This window comes from Gymnoscopelus microlampas, assembly GCF_963454915.1.
Source record: "Gymnoscopelus microlampas genome assembly, chromosome: 8".
NCBI classification, from domain to species: Eukaryota; Metazoa; Chordata; class Actinopteri; order Myctophiformes; family Myctophidae; genus Gymnoscopelus; species Gymnoscopelus microlampas.
In genome coordinates this window covers 811724-832067 of record NC_139945.1, presented here as the reverse complement: position 1 = coordinate 832067, position 20344 = coordinate 811724, and the positions used below count along the sequence as shown (strand labels likewise).

Here is a 20344-nt window from a genome sequence, read left to right as displayed (position 1 = left end):
TAGTGGAGTAAAAGTACCTCTGAGCTGTAGTGGTGTACAAAGTTATTACCATTATAATGTCATTATAATAATAATAATAATAATAATAAGGGTAATAATAATAATAATAATAAGGGTAATAATAATAATAATAATAATAATAACAATAATAGAAAGACGTGAGGTAAGTGAGCTAATTTCATATTTATAATACATTTCAGAAACAAAAAAAAACAGAGATGATTTGAATCATATAGTTAGGAAAAGTCATGAAAGGGGAATTTCCTCTGAGCTTCATGAGAGAAGTTAATCCACTTTAAATTCTCAAAATCGTCCAGATTGACCGGCTAGTCACGCGAGTGTTAATAAACACATGATACATTAAAGGAGCTACACCATGAATTTAAAAAATAATAATAATATTTGATATTATATTGTTTATGTCCCTCAAACGTTTTTCAAAAGGTTTGAGCCTAAATCAAGCCTCAGATATACTCATTCCAACTAACTTCTCTCTGGCTTATAAAGCACTTTCACCTGCACCACATTGTCCTGTTTGGCACGGGGCGCTATTGAGCCAGTTTGTATGCATGTCATGTCCTGGTTCTGTGTGGAAAAAGTAAAAAAAAAAAAAATAAGAAAAAATTAGAAAAAAAAAAAAAAATGAAAAACATTTTTTTTTTTCTTTTTTTGGATTTTTTTTTTGTGGTTAGAACTGAAAAACGGGAGGAATTGTTCCCAGACGTGACGTAGGGTGGGGGAACAAATCTGACTGTTTTCAGACCAATTTACATGAAAACCACAGATAGCCTATGAAAGCCTGCATGCTCGAAGTCGGGTATTTGTTGGAACAGAAGAGAGGTGGGGGAGACCAAAAACACACAAAAATGAAGAAAAAGTTAAAATTCATGGTGTAGACCCTTTAACATTTTTCAACTGGGTTAGCAGTTTCAGCCAATCAGGAGAGAGTACCCATGTATCAGCTATCATTTCATAGTGTTCCAGTTTCAATGTGTTCTGCTCATTTCTCTGTGTCATCACTTTCAATTTCACTTGTTTATCCTGTATCCTGTGTGAGTTCTCTCTCCTGATTGGATAAACTCTGTATCCCAACCTGAAAATGCATGTTGTGTTGACTAAAGAGCTACCTTACATTAAATGGTGTCAAACCTAACCAAGTGGTCAGACTGATCACTTTACAACTACAGCAGAGACATCACACATCAAGTGGTGTAGTTTTACAGTTTGTCCAATAGATGGAGCACATGGACCACATTAAGGAGGATAGACGGCCTACAAACACAGTCAGACATTGTTAGATCAGTAAAAACATGGATTGTGTGAAATGGAGAGATATTATAAATGGTTAAATGAGAGATTCAGATGATCAGAGTATCTTCTATAACATATAAAAAGAGTTAAATGGATTGTAAACAGAACTCACTAAGTCACCATGTTGTGTGTAAACTCCTCATCAATGGACAGCAAAGATCTCCTCAAATGAGACGACCTTTAAAAGAGAGAGAGAAAGTGATCATGATTATTGAGTTAAAGGTAGAGTACGTGATCATTTTTGATTAAAAGAAAACGTTGTTTTCTTCTTTTTAGTTTGTTGAAAGTGTAAAGCTCTATAAAATGAATGTATGTAAAAGGTCACATTGCCACAGAGAGGTGGTGACCACAACAAAACTCTTGTATTGCAAAGGGAAACATACTGGATCTTCACATTGAACTCAATGGAGACACATGCCTGGATCTAAGTTCCTTTTTATAAATGTGATTATTTGATTCTAAATGCCATACGTGTTAAGTATTGCAATAAGTTGAAATCCTTAACATAGGCTGTAGCCTCCTCAGACTTGCTTGGCGTACTCCAGGATTTTACTGAGCTGTGTGTATGTGGTGTTTTGGATAGAAGGTATTGAGAGAAACTCCATTTACTGTCAAGAAATGTACTAAATGTGCTAAATTTTAGATAGGCTTGATGTTTTATGTTTTTATGTTACACTGCTAGTGACTGGGGGGAACGATATTTCATTCTTGTATGTATGCAAGTACATGGAGAGAGTGACAAATAAAGATTCATTCATTCATTCATTCATTCAAATTGGAAATACTGTATATGCTCCTTCAACCTGATATGTATTTATAGGTGGTTCTGTGTCATGTTGCATATAGATATGTATTTTAGAATGTGGATATCTACATACACAGTGTGTGTGTGTGTGTGTGTGTGTGTGTGTGTGTGTGTGTGTGTGTGTGTGTGTGTGTGTGTGTGTGTGTGAGGTCATGTGAGGCTGTTCTGTTCACATTCACTTCCTCAAACTCAACTACGACAGTGAGAAACATGTGATCTAAAAGCGCTCCAACCTGGAAGTGACGAGTCATCTTTGTTCTCTCTGAACAAACATTCTTAAAGTCTTCACCACAATGGAAACAAGCCCTCAGAGCTTTTTGTGTTATCCTTTTAACATTGTTGTACATCTGTACTTTTTGCAAGCTGTTAATAAAGTATTCAATCAAAACACATTGTCTAGACTCTAGGCTTTGGAACAGATTAAACGTTTCCTTTTAGCACAATAACACAGACTCACTGACAGGCCTGTTCAGACATGTCATCAAACACAGTGAGGGAGAATTAATCCATGTTGGAATGTGAACTATGTCTGTTTAAGACCTTAACCTTGACCCTAACCCTAACCACCCTGACCTTAACCCTAACCCTTAGTAGAGCAACTTGCAGGACACCAGAATACTTTAAATGAATCCAGATGGTGACAAAACAAAGCACCAAGAGAGTATTCAGGATCAGGCAGGCAGGCTAACACTAAGAACGTATTGACCTAATCACATGCACCAAAACCAGGGAACACAATATCTAACAGACTAAGCCAACACAGATATAACATCATTGATGCTAAACAAACAAATGTAATAATTTTCCGGCACTTCATGACACATGGAATTAACACACTAAGAATCTCCTGGAACACAACCCTAATTGGACAATAGGGACAGAGGACATTTAACGAAAGACAATGGATAAGCAAATTAGACACAACACATCCAGAAGGTTTAACCCCTAAGGTACACAGCTAGTTTAAACCTGATAGAAATAACAACACCTTCTCTAAGTGCTAAATTCCTGGGACCCAGAGAGGTGTCAACCACCTGGGTAGGAGCTTCTTCCTGGAAGATAACTTAAACCTAACCCTAACTTAACCCTAACCTTAACCTCACACTAACCTGACAGTCGGAATAATAGGATGTCATAATTATGAGCGAAACCCGTCTGTTTATCCATCAGCCAGACAGCCACCACAATAACTTCATCATGTACTAATAAAACACTGTTATTTACAGTATTATCATAACAAGGCAGGTGTTGTAGTTTAACCTACAGACAATAAACTATTGGCCTCCGGCCTCCTGACCGGATCAGAAACCCTAAAATGGTATTGATCCCAGGCTAGCTTAGAAGTGGATTGTGTTCTCTTTGCCTTTTTCTCTCCTGCGCCTCACCGCTTAACGTATGGATAATAGCTCTGTGTCTTGTGCTGTTCTTAAAGGGAATGGCAGCAGGTACTCTGATTGGATTGATTAAAGTAAGGCCCAAACACAGCCATGACTAATTCAGGGCCGTTTTATGGCATAGCACCTTGGTGCAGTGTGCAGATTACTGCACCCATAATAGCAACATGGCATTGGTCACGCCTCCACTTCTTAAATTAAGTAATAAGACCAGGTCTTAACTAAGAAGTCCTTAAGAGCGCCCAGAATGTCATTTTGGAGAATCCATGGTGAAAGGGTAACAGGATTATTACAGTGGTTGTTGACATAATGCTGCTAAAATATTGTAAAATGATTGAAGAATGTCAGATTGTATGTGAATGTGTTATTGCACTACTGAAACTTTTAGATAAAGTTACACTGTTGTGTTTGAGAAGAACAGATTGTCATGTGATTCATTCATTCACCCTTTGTCCCTGTTACAGTGACGCTACACATAGATTGTAAACAGAACTCACTAAGTCAAAATGTTGTGTGTAAACTCCTCATCAATGGACAGCAAAGATCTCCTCAAATGAGAATACCTTTAAAAGAGAGAGGAGAGTAAAGTGATCATGATTATTGAGTTAAAGGTAATGTACGTTGTCATTTTAGATTAAAACATGTTTTATTTTGTTTTATATGGTTAAAACAAAACATTTTTATATAGTTTTATGTTCATTGCTATAGAGTATGTGTTCAGTAACAGTGTTAAATAGCTCTACATTGTGATAGTAATCATTACTATAGAGTGTTTGTTCAGTAACAGTGTTAAATAGCTCTATATTGTGATAGTAATCATTGCTATAGAGTGTTTGTTCAGTAACAGTGTTAAATAGCTCTATATTGTGATAGTAATCATTACTATAGAGTGTTTGTTCAGTAACAGTGTTAAATAGCTCTATATTGTGATAGTAATCATTGCTATAGAGTGTTTGTTCAGTAACAGGAGTCTCCATGTCTCTCCAGCTCTTTAATAAACACAACATACATTTTCAAGTGGTTTGCCAATGTCAGCCAATCAGGTGAGAGTACCCATTTATCAGCTATCATTTTATTGTGTTCCAGTTTAAATGTGTTCTGCTCATTTCTTTGTGTCATCACTTCCAGTTTCACTTGTTTATCCTGTATCCTGTGTGAGTTCTCTCTCCTGATTGGATAAACTCTGTATCCCAACCTGAAAATGCATGTTGTGTTGACTAAAGAGCTACCTTACATTAAATGGTGTCAAACCTAACCAAGTGGTCAGACTGATCACTTTACAACTACAGCAGAGACATCACACATCAAGTGGTGTAGTTTTACACTTTGTCCAATAGATGGAGCACATGGACCACATTAAGGAGGATAGACGGCCTACAAACACAGTCAGACATTGTTAGATCAGTAAAAACACGGATTGTGTGAAATGGAGAGATATTATAAATGGTTAAATGAGAGATTCAGATGATCAGAGTATCTTCTATAACATATAAAAAGAGTTAAATGGATTGTAAACAGAACTCACTAAGTCACCATGTTGTGTGTAAACTCCTCATCAATGGACAGCAAAGATCTCCTCAAATGAGACGACCTTTAAAAGAGAGAGAGAAAGTGATCATGATTATTGAGTTAAAGGTAGAGTACGTGATCATTTTTGATTAAAAGAAAACGTTGTTTTCTTCTTTTTAGTTTGTTGAAAGTGTAAAGCTCTATAAAAGGAATGTATGTAAAAGGTCACATTGCCACAGAGAGGTGGTGACCACAACAAAACTTGTATTTTAAAGGGAAACATACTGGATCTTCACATTGAACTCAATGGAGACACATGCCTGGATCTAAGTTCCTTTTTATAAATGTGATTATTTGATTCTAAATGCCATATGTGTTAAGTATTGCAATAAGTTGAAATCCTTAACATAGGCTGTAGCCTACTCAGACTTGCTTGGCGTACTCCAGGATTTTACTGAGCTGTGTGTATGTGGTGTTTTGGATAGAAGGTATTGAGAGAAACTCCATTTACTGTCAAGAAATGTACTAAATGTGCTAAAAATGGAAATACTGTATATGCTCCTTCAACCTGATATGTATTTATTTATCTATATCTAGGTGGTTCTGTGTCATGTTGCATATAGATATGTATTTTAGAATGTGGATATCTACTGTACATACACACACAGTAGGTGCGTGCGTGCGTGTGTGTGCATGTATAGATTCTCTCTCTGTATATTTTATTATTGTCTGTCACTATGTTCTGCTTTTCTACCTGCCCACTTTGATACATTGTGTAAACCAGGGATTGCCTTCCTGAGTAGCCTGGCATGGTCAGACTAATATCACTGTGTAGATATTAGTCTGGAATCTCTGTGTGGATTTCAGACTAATATCACTGTGTAGATATTAGTCTGGAATCTCTGTGTGGATTTCAGACTAATATCACTGTGTAGATATTAGTCTGGAATCTCTGTGTGGATTTCAGACTAATATCACTGTGTAGATATTAGTCTGGAATCTCTGTGTGGATTTCTGAGGGGTGAATTAAAAAAATGACTCTGGTGATAAAATCTGCCAAGGGCACTTTTTTTTTGCAATGGCATATTCATCTGGAACCAGGTGGGAGGTTTTCTGTCTTATATACTGTACATAATTCCATATTTCATACAAACATACATCCATATTTCATCGTCATTGGAGTGTGTGGTCCCTTCCTGAGAGAAGCAGTGAGAGGTTTTCTGTCTTATATACATACATCCATATTTCATGCAGTCCAGATGATGTGGTCTGTAAGTATTTCATGTAATAAACAGATTTAATAGAATAGTGTTACATTGTACTTCATTCAGTGATTTGAAGACAGAGGTTTTCTGTCTCATATGCTTTATCTTGCCAAAGCAGCACCTCCACCCTGGATGTGCACGAGAGCTACCTGACTGTATGGATGTATGAATGTTGATGATTTCATACATTCATACATTCAGAGACATTTTACCTTCATGTGCACACAGACGATGTTCACATAAAAGAAGCTTCTGATCCACCTTCAACGGTGTGTGTGTGTGTGTGTGTGTGTGTGTGTGTGTGTGTGTGTGTGTGTGTGTGTGTGTGTGTGTGTGTGTGTGTGTGTGTGTGTGTGTGTGTGTGTGTGAGGTCATGTGAGGCTGTTCTGTTCACATTCACTTCCTCAAACTCAACTACGACAGTGAGAAACATGTGATCTAAAAGCGCTCCAACCTGGAAGTGACGAGTCATCTTTGTTCTCTCTGAACAAACATTCTTAAAGTCTTCACCACAATGGAAACAAGCCCTCAGGGCTTTTTGTGTTATCCTTTTAACATTGTTGAACATCTGTACTTTTTGCAAGCTGTTAATAAAGTATTCAATCAAAACACATTGTCTAGGCTTTGGAACAGATTACACGTTTCCTTTTAGCACGATAACACAGACTCACTGACAGGCCAGTTCAGACATGTCATCATACACACTGAAGGAGAATGAATCCATGTTGGAATGTGAACTATGTCTGTTTAAGACCTTAACCTTGACCCTAACCCTAACCACCCTGACCTTAACCTTAACCCTAACCCTAACCACCCTGACCTTAACCTTAACCCTTAGTAGAGCAACTTGCATGACACCAGAATACTTTAAATGAATCCAGATGGTGACAAAACAAAGCACCAAGAGAGTATTCAGGATCAGGCAGGCAGGCTAACACTAAGAACGTATTGACCTAATCACATGCACCAAAACCAGGGAACACAATATCTAACAGACTAAGCCAACACAGATATAACATCATTAATGCTAAACAAACAAATGTAATAATTGTCCGGCACTTCATGACACATGGAATGAACACACTAAAAATCTCTGGCCTGGAACACGACCCTAATTGGACCGATGGACAGAGGACATTTAACGAAAGACAATGGATAAGCAAATTAGACACAACACATCCAGAAGGTTTAACCCCTAAGGTACACAGCTAGTTTAAACCTGATAGAAATAACAACACCTTCTCTAAGTGCTACATTCCTGGGACCCAGAGAGGTGTCAACCACCTGGGTAGGAGCTTCTTCCTGGAAGATAACTTAAACCTAACCCTAACCCTGACCTTAACCTTAACCTTAACCCTAACCTTAACCTTAACCTTAACCTTAACCTCACACTAACCTAACAGTCGTAATAATAGGATGTCATAATTATGAGCGAACCCCGTCTGTTTATCCATCAGCCAGACAGCCACTACAATAACTTCATCATGTACTAATAAAACACTGTTATTTACAGTATTATTATAACAAGGCAGGTTTTGTAGTTTCACCTGCTGAGACAAACAAAGTATAATGAAAAAGAATAAAGTCTGCACACTGGTGGTTGCAAAACGCTCCAGAGTTTATTGCTGGTCAACGTTTCGGCCTGTTCAGGCCTTCATCAGGATCATCTTTTTCATGTTCTGTTCACATTCACTTCCTCAAACTCAACTCAACTACGACAGTGAAAACCATGTGATCTAAAAGCGCTCCAACCTGGAAGTGACGAGTCATCTTTCTTCTCTCTGAACACACGTTCTTAAAGTCTTCACCACAATGGAAACAAGCCCTCAGGGCTGACTGTCCCTCAGTATCAACAACGATGGTAAACATGTATAAACCTGTCAAATATTTCACAATATTGGCACATCTTTAACATGCAATGTTATAATGTATGAAACTACAGTCTTTCCTTCCCAGTGTTACATTGCTGATTTGGAACGTGGTTGCTCTCTATTTTAATGACGTGACGCGCACGTCTCTTAACACCTACACTACAGCTCACACAATAGACAAATGATATGCATCTAGGCCAGAGGTCGGCAACCCTAGATGTTTAAAGAGCCATTTTGGACAAAAAAAAATCATACAAAATATGTCTGGAGCCGCAAACAATATTTAAGCCTTATAATGAAGGCAACATGGGCATATTAGCCCTATATAAGTATATATTAGCCTATGGAAAGTACTACTTACTCACAAATAGTAAATGAGCATTCATTTTAAAGGAGGAGTTCACCCAAAAAAATACGTATGTTCTATTAATTACACACCCCATGAAGCCTTGATTTAATGGATTTATTTTTGTTTTGTGGCATTCCTAAGACAATAATTTGATGACCGTGTGTATTTCCGGTAGGAGACACAAATAATCTACTTTGTGTCTCCTACCAGATACATTAGCCGGTAGGAGACACAAATAATCTACTTTGTGTCTCCTACCAGATACATTAGCCGGTAGGAGACACAAATAATCTACTTTGTGTCTCCTACCGGATACATTAGCCGGTAGGGGACAGGAATCAAATTACTAGCTTAGGAATGCGACAAAAACAAAAAAGAATCCATGGATTCAAGGCTTCATAGGGTGTGCAATTGATAGAAAATAAGTCATTTTTTGGTGAACTCCTCCTTTAATGTTGTCAAAATATTCCCCGCAGCAGGATCATTGTTGCCAGATTCTGTGAGGAAACAAGCGATGAGGTCTATGAAAACAAGCCCAAAAGAAGCGACCAGTTTCACCACTTGAGCCCTATTAAATCAGCTATTTTCTAAAAAAGCCCAAATAAGAGACTACATTTCAGAAACAAGCCAAAAGAAAAGCAACCAGCAACTGAATATTTACAAGCGACTTAGTAAAATAAGCCCAAAGTCTCTTTTAATAATCAGACCTGGCAACACTGAGCAGGATCAACGCGCACCACAGGACTTACTTGATAACTTTTCATTGCAGAGCAAACATTCAGGAAATCCATCTGAAGTGGCAATGAAAGCAAATGCCTCCATCAGCTGTTAAATCCTCTGTTTTCATCAGCTATCTTTCTTTTTTTTGCCTTTAGAATCCATAGCGTAGCAGTGAACCACACACACACACACACACACACACACACACACACACACACACACACACACACACACACACACACACACACACACACACACACACACACACACACACACACACACACACACACACACACACACACACACACACACACACACACAGCTTTGTTTACATGGCTGGCTGGTGCCGTGCCGAAGCGCGTGTCGCAGGCTATGATGTAATTCTTAGTTGAGTGAAACTTAATATTTATTCTACACATTTTTACAACTTTGGAAAACGTAAGAATGTTCGTGTCACGTTTGGCCTCATACAGCAACCATAAATGAGAATTAACATGTGAAAAAAATATATATATTCATTTTTTATTATGTTTTGGTAAAAATGAGTAAAGCTTCAGCGAGTGACTATAGGGAGGAGTTAAAGAGCCACAAGCGGCTCCAGGGTAACAGCCCAACTCACTCCAAATCCAACTCACTCCAAATCGCGCCCAACTCACTCCAGACATCTCCCTCCACAGCAGAGCCCAACTCACTCCACACACTTGGCCAACTCCCACCACACACTTAAAACTGGTAAATCAGATTATTTAGCTATTTAAATTTAAATGTAAACATGGGACAGCTCAAATAAACTGTTGGTCCATCATCATGCAATGAATGCAACCCTGTGATGAATGCAATGAATGCACCAATGTGATTAATCCACTGTTGGATAAATAGTAGTTATATACATAACTTTGGGACTGTGAAATGCATAGGAAAGTGTTGTTAATTGTAAACTGTAGACAATGAACATCTATTTTGATATAAAGTTATACCTAAATAATTAGATGTTATTTTACAAGGTGAGGCACATTTTATTTATTTTTTAAATAAAATGAGACATTTTGAAAGTAGCCGATCTACAAGCTCACTTTATAGGAAGATGAGCACTTACTCCTATTCCATGAAACATCCATTACAATGAGGTGTTGATTAATGGGTCATGTGCCTGCATTATGCAATGACCAGGTGATAGGCTATATGCAGATAAGGTGTTGATGTGAATGGGTCATTTGTATGAAGTCAATTAATTATTCCAAGAATAATGTAAATGGCATGAAATGGGACACACACACACACACACACACACACACACACACACACACACACACACACACACACACACACACACACACACACACACACACACACACACACACACACACACACACACACACACACACACACACAATGCCAGTGGACAGAAGAATACTGAAGTCCTCTCTAAACCCTACCTAACCGCCCTAAGAGAGAGACTTCTGTCAGACCTTGATCCTGAGTCCTGACAGTCAACTTGACCGTCAGGATCACTTGTTGTCTCTGTATACATAACATAACATCATTATGACTATGAATTGAATACCAAGGACCTCAATGGAAACAAGACCGCAAGGACTTTTTTGAACGGACCTTTTAGACAAAGTATTTTAAAGGTAACTGTGCTGTTTCACAAGTTTGCCTAATAAAATATTCACTCAATCTCAATCAATAATGTAGTGACTTGTTTTATGTTATATGTGTGCTTTGACAATGTAAAACATATGTTATCATGACAATAAAGCATTTTAACATTGAGAAAGAGAAAACAGTGAATGAACGACTACTCTTCTAGGTACTCTATGATGCTTTACAGTAACACATAACCACTATATAATAAATACATGAAATGTTATAAAGAATGTATCAATAGGATCAGGTGAGGGAAGGCAAGGTTGGGTTTTGAGGTCTGTTTTAAAAGACAAAGAAAGAAAGACATTAACCTGAATGTTGTTCACAATGGAGTCTGGACCTTTCTGTGTGTCTGTAGTTACTGTGTATCTACTGTATGTTGTTGTATTCATGTCATAGTGGGTGCGGCTACAGTCCATAGCGTGCGTGCGCGTGTGCGTGTGCGTGCGCGTGCGTGTGTGCGTGTGTGTGCGTGTGTGTGTGTGTGTGCATGTGAGTGCGTGCGTGCGAGAGAGGTCACGTGAGGCTGTTCTGTTCACATTCACTTCCTCAAACTCAACTCAACTACGACAGTGAAAACCATGTGATCTAAAAGCGCTCCAACCTGGAAGTGACGAGTCATCTCTGTTCTGTCTGAACACACGTTCTTAAAGTCTTCACCACAATGGAAACAAGCCCTCAGGGCTGACTGTCCATCAGTATCAAACTGTCCCTCAGTATCAAACTGTTCCTCAGTATCAAACTGTCCCTCAGTATCAAACTGTTCCTCAGTATCAAACTGTTCCTCAGTATCAAACTGTTCCTCAGTATCAAACTGTTCCTCAGACAACGATGGTAAACATGTATAAACCTGTCAGATATTTCACAATATTTGCACATATGTAACATGCCTGTTGTGTGACCCAAAGCCTAGAACACACTGTAAGGAGACCGTAATGGAAGGCATTAAATAACAGTATTTAGCATTCGGTTTCTCTCCTCTTGTTCTAATCTCTTATTGTTTCATTAGTTGTTGTTTTTCACACTATTGGACAGACAGTCCCACATATAGGCTATATTATAGCTATAAAAGTATGAATCCCCACGAGAATAAAGCTTATTGTTGTGTATGAAGAGATTCAGACGTGCACACGGTTCAATCATCACATCAGTGACACCAGGAGATGTCCACTGATCATTAAAACACACTGTGGACATCTCCTGGTGTCCACTGATCATTAAAACACACTGTGGACATCTCCTGGTGTCCACTGATCATTAAAACACACTGTGGACATCTCCTGGTGTCCGCTGATCATTAAAACACACTGTGGACATCTCCTGGTGTCCACTGATCATTAAAACACACTGTGGACATCTCCTGGTGTCCACTGATCATTAAAACACACTGTGGACATCTCCTGGTGTCCACTGATCATTAAAACACACTGTGGACATCTCCTGGTGTCCACTGATCATTAAAACACACTGTGGACATCTCCTGGTGTCCACTGATCATTAAAACACAATGTGGACATCTCCTGGTGTCCACTGATCATTAAAACACACTGTGGACATCTCCTGGTGTCCACTGATCATTAAAACACACTGTGGACATCTCCTGGTGTCCACTGATCATTAAAACACACTGTGGACATCTCCTGGTGTCCACTGATCATTAAAACACACTGTGGACATCTCCTGGTGTCCACTGATCATTAAAACACAATGTGGACATCTCCTGGTGTCCACTGATCATTAAAACACACTGTGGACATCTCCTGGTGTCCACTGATCATTAAAACACACTGTGGACATCTCCTGGTGTCCACTGATCATTAAAACACACTGTGGACATCTCCTGGTGTCCACTGATCATTAAAACACACTGTGGACATCTCCTGGTGTCCACTGATCATTAAAACACAATGTGGACATCTCCTGGTGTCCACTGATCATTAAAACACACTGTGGACATCTCCTGGTGTCCACTGACCATTAAAACACACTGTGGACATCTCCTGGTGTCCACTGATCATTAAAACACACTGTGGACATCTCCTGGTGTCCACTGATCATTAAAACACACTGTGGACATCTCCTGGTGTCCACTGATCATTAAAACACAATGTGGACATCTCCTGGTGTCCACTGATCATTAAAACACACTGTGGACATCTCCTGGTGTCCACTGATCATTAAAACACACTGTGGACATCTCCTGGTGTCCACTGATCATTAAAACACAATGTGGACATCTCCTGGTGTCCACTGATCATTAAAACACACTGTGGACATCTTCTGGTGTCCACTGATCATTAAAACACACTGTGGACATCTCCTGGTGTCCACTGATCATTAAAACACACTGTGGACATCTCCTGGTGTCCACTGATCATTAAAACACAATGTGGACATCTCCTGGTGTCCACTGATCATTAAAACACACTGTGGACATCTCCTGGTGTCCACTGATCATTATAAACACACTGTGGACATCTCCTGGTGTCCACTGATCATTAAAACACACTGTGGACATCTCCTGGTGTCCACTGATCATTAAAACACAATGTGGACATCTCCTGGTGTCCACTGATCATTAAAACACACTGTGGACATCTCCTGGTGTCCACTGATAATTAAAAGTAGTTCTTACTTCTTCACAAGAGGAGGTTGAATGAACAGAAACCAGAGAAACCCTGAAACAACAGGTTGGGAATTGATTGCATGAAACAATCACCTGTGCGTCCAGTCTCAATGTTGGTAAACACATAATTGGTCTTATATAATTCCATCTGAAAGTCAATTTCATTCATGAAGCACATTTAAAAACAACCAAAATGCTGCACAGCATGAAAATCACAAAACACAACAAGACATTAAAACACAAACAGCATCAAACACAGACAGATATACAAGTCCTAACAGGGAATCATAAGACACATATCTGAGGTTAAAACGTGTGACTTTAACCGGTTAGCGTCATGTCAGTGACGCTAACCATTCCAAAAATTCAAAAAATAGCAGATCTACAAGCTCACAACGCGCCGCGATGCGACGCGTTGTGAGCTTGTAGATCTGCTATTTTCAAATAGCCTAGGTATAAAATAGGGCTAGTAAAGTGGTTAATGTATATTTTATAATATAATCAATAATATCTGCAAAGTAACTAGTAACTTAAAATAATTGTAGTGGAGTAAAAAGTACAGAAAATAAATAAGTAAAACATGTAGAAAATCGGAAATACTCCAATAAGTACCAGACAGATTAGTAAGTACAGTACTTGAGTAAATGTACTTAGTTACTTCACACCACTAAGTAAGAGCGTTAAATAACTTTAATAAGTTGTATTATTATTATTATAACAAGAAGTATTACCTGTTACAGATGTGTAGTAACAGCTGCTCCACATAGAAATAAACACACATCCGTGAGTTTAAAGTGAAATAACTGACTGAGGAGAAAGATGTGAAACACAGAGATCCTCCATGATCCTCTGCTCCTTCGTCTCTACTTTGTTCTTTAAACAAAATGGATTCTTTCATTACTTTCGATTTCACCCTTTAATGTAATGAGGAGCTATTCAGTGGTTCGCCAGTAGAGGTCACTTATGCTCTATTGTATAGCCCTGAAACGTGACTGTCACGCCGTGACAGTCATGGCTCTACTTGGTCCTGTTTTTTGAAAATGTCACATTTACAACCCGTACATCTACATAAAGGTTCATATTTCAAATATAAAGTGCTGACCCCACGGCCACAAATGTAACAAGTTAAAACGCACAGGTCTAAGTACCCGCATCCTCAGTATTGTTCAATAAAAAAGCTTTTTAATCCGATCGCCTGCCATTTACTCTGACTTTTCTCCACATGATTTCCACGACATGCCCCTATCGGTTTGGGGGGTGTATTGCACGTTGATACATTATGGAAAAGATGAAAGAATTGCCACCAATCGGATTAAAAAGCTTTTTATTGAACAATACTGAAGATACGGGTACATAGACCCAGGCGTTTTAACTTGTAACATCCGTGGCCGTGGGGTCAGCACTTTATATTGTAAATATGAACGTTTATGTAGATGAAATGACTGTAAATGTAAAATGTTCATAAACCAGGAACAAGTAGCGCCATGACGCTTTGTGACAGACATGGCTGTTCTATTGTACAGAAACAAAATCAGGTGATTCAAACTGTTTCATGACCCCCACATGTATGTGTATGTGGCCACGGACCCCCAGCAGATCTACAAGCTCACAGTGCGGCACAAAGTGACGCGCTGGGAGCTTGTAGATCTGCTATTTTTGAACAGCCGAGGTTAAACGTCTGAGATGACACACAGATGCTTCCCTGGTTTTAACGTTTGTACTGAGCTTAGCTTGGCCTGTTAGCTTGTTAGCCTGTTAGCTTGTTAGCTTGTCAACGTATGTGTTTACATGAGTTTTAAATGACTTTGAATGGCTTTAAAACGTGTTTCATGAGTTTAAATGAGTGTTAATGTGTTTAAATGTCTTTTAATGAGTTTAAATGAGTGTTAATGTGTTTAAATGTCTTTTAATGAGTTTAAATGCGTTTTAAAGACTTTAAAGGAGTTTAAATCACAACAAATAACATCAACTTTCTTCATCGTTGCTGCCGGCGTCTCGAGCAACATAACAGGAAATGACGTAACACACAAGCTTACCCTCAGCCAAAAGGGTCCGTGTAGCAACAAGCTCCGTGTGTCCAACAGTACAACAGTTCCTACATCTGTCTGATGCCACTGAGCACCTTATCAATAATAATAATAATTATATTACTAGTAATATTATTATGTACTAGCACCATATAAAATATTATCATAGCCTATCATAAATCATGTATAGGTAAGTGATTACATATGTATTAACCACACAAAAGCTTAATGTCTTTATGCTTGCATTACATTCAGGTATTCATTATTAACCCACAATGTAGACAAGTTTGTAATAGTTGTACTGTCTATATTTAATAATGAGGATATATCTCACTACACGTATTAGATAACATTATGTTGTTTAATGCATTGGTTCTCAAAGTGGGGTCCGGGGACCCCCAGGGGTACTTGAGGGGGTTCCAGGGGGTCCCCAGCTAAATGATGGACAGGAACCAAATGGACCCTTATGGGTCTGTAACTCTGAGAGTGTACAAATGGAACCAAATGGACCCTAACGGGTCCATTTGGTTCCATTTGTACACTCTCAGAGTTAAATCAACATTGATTTTACAATGTGAATTGGGGTCCCAGAGGTATAAATGCCATTAAATGGGGGTCCGTAGCCCTAATGCATGTCAAACTGGGGGGTCCTTGCAATTAAAATGGTTGAGAATCACTGCTAGAGAGCCGTAAAAAACTTCTCTTATTGGGGTCCCTGGATTATCTTTTCAAGTGGGGGTCCACGGGCTAATAAGTGTCAATTTGGGGGTCCTTGACATGAAAAATTTTGAGAACCACTGGTATAATGAACATGTTTGTAATAGTTTTACTGTCTATATTTAATAATGAGGATATAATCTCACTACGCGTATTAGATAACAGTATGTTGCAGATTAAACTTTGTCATACAGTAGATTTGATAGATAGCTTCATAGACTTGTTTGACAGACTCTAGATTAAACCACTAGATTGTCATGGACACACTCTCCAGCCATTTCTCCTGCTTTGACGAGTAGCAGACGCTGTGATCTTAGTTTTATATTAACTTAGTAGTAGGGATGCAAATTATCGATCAATTCATTAATTGATAATTGATAACCTTATCAACCGATTAACCGGTTAACTGATAAGCGGCGTTTTTTTTTAAATCCGAGAATCTTAATTTCCCTCAATAAGGTCTAACATAAAAATCTACATTTTGCTGATATACAGAATACAAAAGGCATATTATATTCATTAATCAAATATTTATTTGACCATTTGAGATACAGGCAATGGCATCTTTGGATGAGGAACAGAAAATTAAATCTTCAAATCATCATATCTTGGGTTCCGAGCATTTTTTATTTTTTCAATTAATTGTTAATCGTTTGATTTAATCGGATAATTTCTTAATCGATTAATTCGATTAATCGATTAATTGTTAACATCCCTACTTAGTAGTTTCATTATGTATTGTTGTTATTAGCCTTTTAATAGTCTGTATTTGGTGCTATTTAGACTCTCTCTGAGTATCCCTTGGTGGTAGGTTTCATGGTATTACGGATGTCATATGTTTGTCTTTGTTAAGTCCTGTATTTGTTGTTACTGGCAGAGCTGTGTAACATGTGATTTTACTGGTTAAATAAAGGTTAAAATGTTTTAAAATAAAACAGTGTTGGATTCATGTTAATGTGTATTTTCACATTATTTAAACCTTTAGGAACACATCTGTGTCATGTTTAGATTTCTTTGGGCTATTACAAAAATAGCAGATCTACAAGCTTGTAGATTTTTTGAAAAATCGTAAACAATCTTTGCTTCTGGGGGATTCTACAAATGTCTTCTAAATCCTAACAGTTTCTTTGAGCTTGTAGATCTGGTATAATCCAGCCCGAATACCCAATCTCAGCACTGGCCTCAGTGGTGCACCTTGCTAATCATTGGACCTCCGATCTGTCACCTCTGGGAGTCTGGGTCCGACTCCCGCTTGGGACAAAACATATTCAAACATCCGCGATCTACTTTTTTTCGCCGATAAAGTATAGTTTTGGACCATGACGGAGGCGCGCCGACTCAGCAGACCATGAGGCCGAGGAGTCGCGCCCGAGCGCCTCCAGGCACGAGTGCCCGCGACGACCGGCCGATGGTCTGCTAGTCGACTAAGTGCCGTCCGACTTATGTACCGATAGGCACAGAATCATAAATGATGTTGTGGGGAATGCGTTCGCCCCAACTGACACTCACTGCACTAACTTAGCCCGCCAGCCCCGCCCCCTTGTGCCTTCAGCCGCATGGTAGAAGGCTGTTCGCGTTCTATACATGCATGCTGGTGTGACTTGGCAGTGAGTCACAGCGCCACCTAGACACCTGGCATGCACACTGCAGCGTTTTCAGTCACTGTTGTGCCTCCGTCCATAACATATAAAGTGAGAACACAACAAGACTTTACCGTTTTCTCTAGAGACCGTTGTGGTCTAACCCACTGAGCCATAGTCGTCTATTAGACCTCCGTCTAAAACGGGGTTATAATTGGTCTACTGGTGAAAGTTTTTTAGCGGTCTAGGCTTAGCCTAGACGTTGATTAGCTGTCTATAAATCAGCTAATGTATAAATAGACGCTTAAAAAACAGCTAATCAACGTCTCGGCTTTGCTTAGACCGCTAAAAAACTTTCACCAGTAGACCAATTATAACCCCGTTTTAGCCTACCCCTTAGACGTATTTTAGACGTCTAATAGCCCGAAAAATGCTCAGTGGGAAACGTGGCCTAAGAGCATATTAAGGAGGGCAGCGTTTCCTAAACAATGGGTCAGGACCATGGACAAAGTGACGCCATTGGTTTCTACAGACCGTAAATGAATGCTATTGGTTGAGTAGCGTGTCAATCAAGAGCGGGGGTGGGGAATGAATGCTATTGGTTGGGTAGCTTGACAATCAAATCATCCCGCCCCTCCTACAGCATAACCTTACTTTATCATCCCTGTTAAAATAAATGTGAACATAATTTAGCAAAACACATATCATGATGATTGAAAGAAGTCTTTAAACTAGTGACTGGAAGCATATAGTATTTATGACAATGTTTATTAAGGTAAGAAAATCAAGTCTAAAGTTCATCAAAAACCCACCCAGTTGAATGGAGAAAAGATTCTTTCTGACACCAGCAGGGGTTAAAACAGCGAAACTACACTTTCGCTTCATATGAACTGTCACTTCCTACATAGACTCAATATCAAAGCAGGACGCTGGGCCCTTGGTCAGGACCCATTTCTGGGCTCACAGACCCACTTTTATGGCTCGCGGTTAAACATCCATTTTCCAACCATTTTTAAAACAAATATTAGTTAGAAAGATTTTTCTTTTAAGAAAAAAAGAAAAAAAAATCAGAAAGTTTCACTAAGAAGAAGAAAATAAAAAATATCCTTAACGCTATTTATTTAAAAAGAGAAAAAACTTGTATTAAATAGGGAAAATAGCTGATCTACAAGCTCACAACGCGACGCGTTGTGAGCTTGTAGATTTTCACTCTTAAACAGGGCTTAAAGGGGCTACACCATGAATTTCATTTTTTTTTAGGTTTTTAGTATTTTTTGGGCTCCCCAGTCTCTTGTACCCCAAAAAATTTTTTTTTTTAACATTCAGTCATTCATTCTCATTTCAGAGATTTTCAGAATGGGCGTGTCTGAACAGGCCATTTCAGAATGGCAATGCAAGTGACATCACTTGCCTTGACTTTGCATTGATGATGGCCAGACAGAATTGCTCAGTAGCTCCCCCCTGCCCAAAAGGACGTTTTGGTATTGCAGCTGAAAAAGCTTGGAATGACAGACAGTCAGATTGTGAGAAAAAATATCTGGATGTTTTTTAGGCTTACAACCTGTTTAAAACGTATTAGGGGTCAAAATGTATATATAATATATTTTTTTTAAATTCATGGTGTAGCCCCTTTAAGTGATGAGGCTCATAGTGTGTTCTGTACACGCTTTGGGTCTCGGGGAGAGAAAGCACATTTCTCTGTTGGGTGTCCGGCTAAAAGGTTTGGGTTCTGAGGGCCCTGTAGTTCAAATAGCAGATCTACAAGCTCACAACGCGTCGCATCGCGACGCGTTGTGAGCTTGTAGATCTGCTATTTTCAAATATTTTATAGCCTATGTATAAAATAGGCCTAAAGTGGTTAAAGTACGTTTCATAATATAACAATTTATATCTGCAAAGTAACTAGTAACTAAAGTTCTCAAATAATTGTAGTGGAGTAAAAGTACAATATTTGCCTCTGAGATGTGGTGGAGAAGAAGTAAAAGTATTGGAAATTGGAAACACTCAAGTAAAGTACAAATCCCTCAACATTGTACTTAAGCACAGTACTTAAGTACATGGACCTAGTTACTTTCCACCACTGTTATTATAGTGGTAGACTCTAAACTCTTCTCTAGTACAGTAGGTAGATGTACAGAGGTCAGGTGGTCCATGGGTTCAGTCCTGGAGGACACAGGGTGGCCTTCTCTTCTGTCTCCAGGACCTCGTCTGTAAGTAGAGACACAATGAGGTTTAGTTACTGCTCACCATCCACTTTCAATAGAAGACATGTTTCTAAAAGGCTTTCGGGGGTTAAATTCATAGAGTGGGTGTTAATGTGAAACATCTGCCACTCATAAAATGATATAAAATCTAACTTTAGTTATTTTGTAAAAAGTTACCTAGTATAGAGGATATGCGCATGCTTTTACGGACCGACAGTGTGGAATAAACTCCCATTACACCTAGAGACAGCCTCTGTGGATATCTTTAAAGCACAATTACACCTAGAGACAGCCTCTGTGGATATCTTTAAAGCAC

General features: G+C 38.8%; 2 protein-coding genes across 4 annotated transcripts in view; both read right to left on the bottom strand.

The window, feature by feature from the left end:
* Positions 1 to 14366, bottom strand: part of LOC311050419 (NACHT, LRR and PYD domains-containing protein 3-like) — a 37241-nt gene extending 22875 nt beyond the window's left edge. For 2 of the 3 annotated variants that reach the window (XM_084064497.1, XM_084064499.1), the window contains exons 1-4: positions 14232 to 14366; positions 5036 to 5101; positions 4008 to 4073; positions 1424 to 1489 (exon numbers count right to left, since the gene is read on the bottom strand). The gene's annotated coding sequence lies outside the window, so the exon portion shown is untranslated. The remainder of the gene's footprint in view (positions 1 to 1423; positions 1490 to 4007; positions 4074 to 5035; positions 5102 to 14231) is intronic. The other variant, XM_084064498.1, reaches the window with a different exon arrangement.
* Positions 14367 to 19639: 5273 nt separating this feature from the next.
* The window catches only part of LOC311051142 (phosphatidylinositol transfer protein beta isoform-like), a 32134-nt gene continuing 31429 nt past the window's right edge, over positions 19640 to 20344 (bottom strand). The window contains exon 12 of the mRNA XM_084065551.1: positions 19640 to 20032. The gene's annotated coding sequence lies outside the window, so the exon portion shown is untranslated. The remainder of the gene's footprint in view (positions 20033 to 20344) is intronic.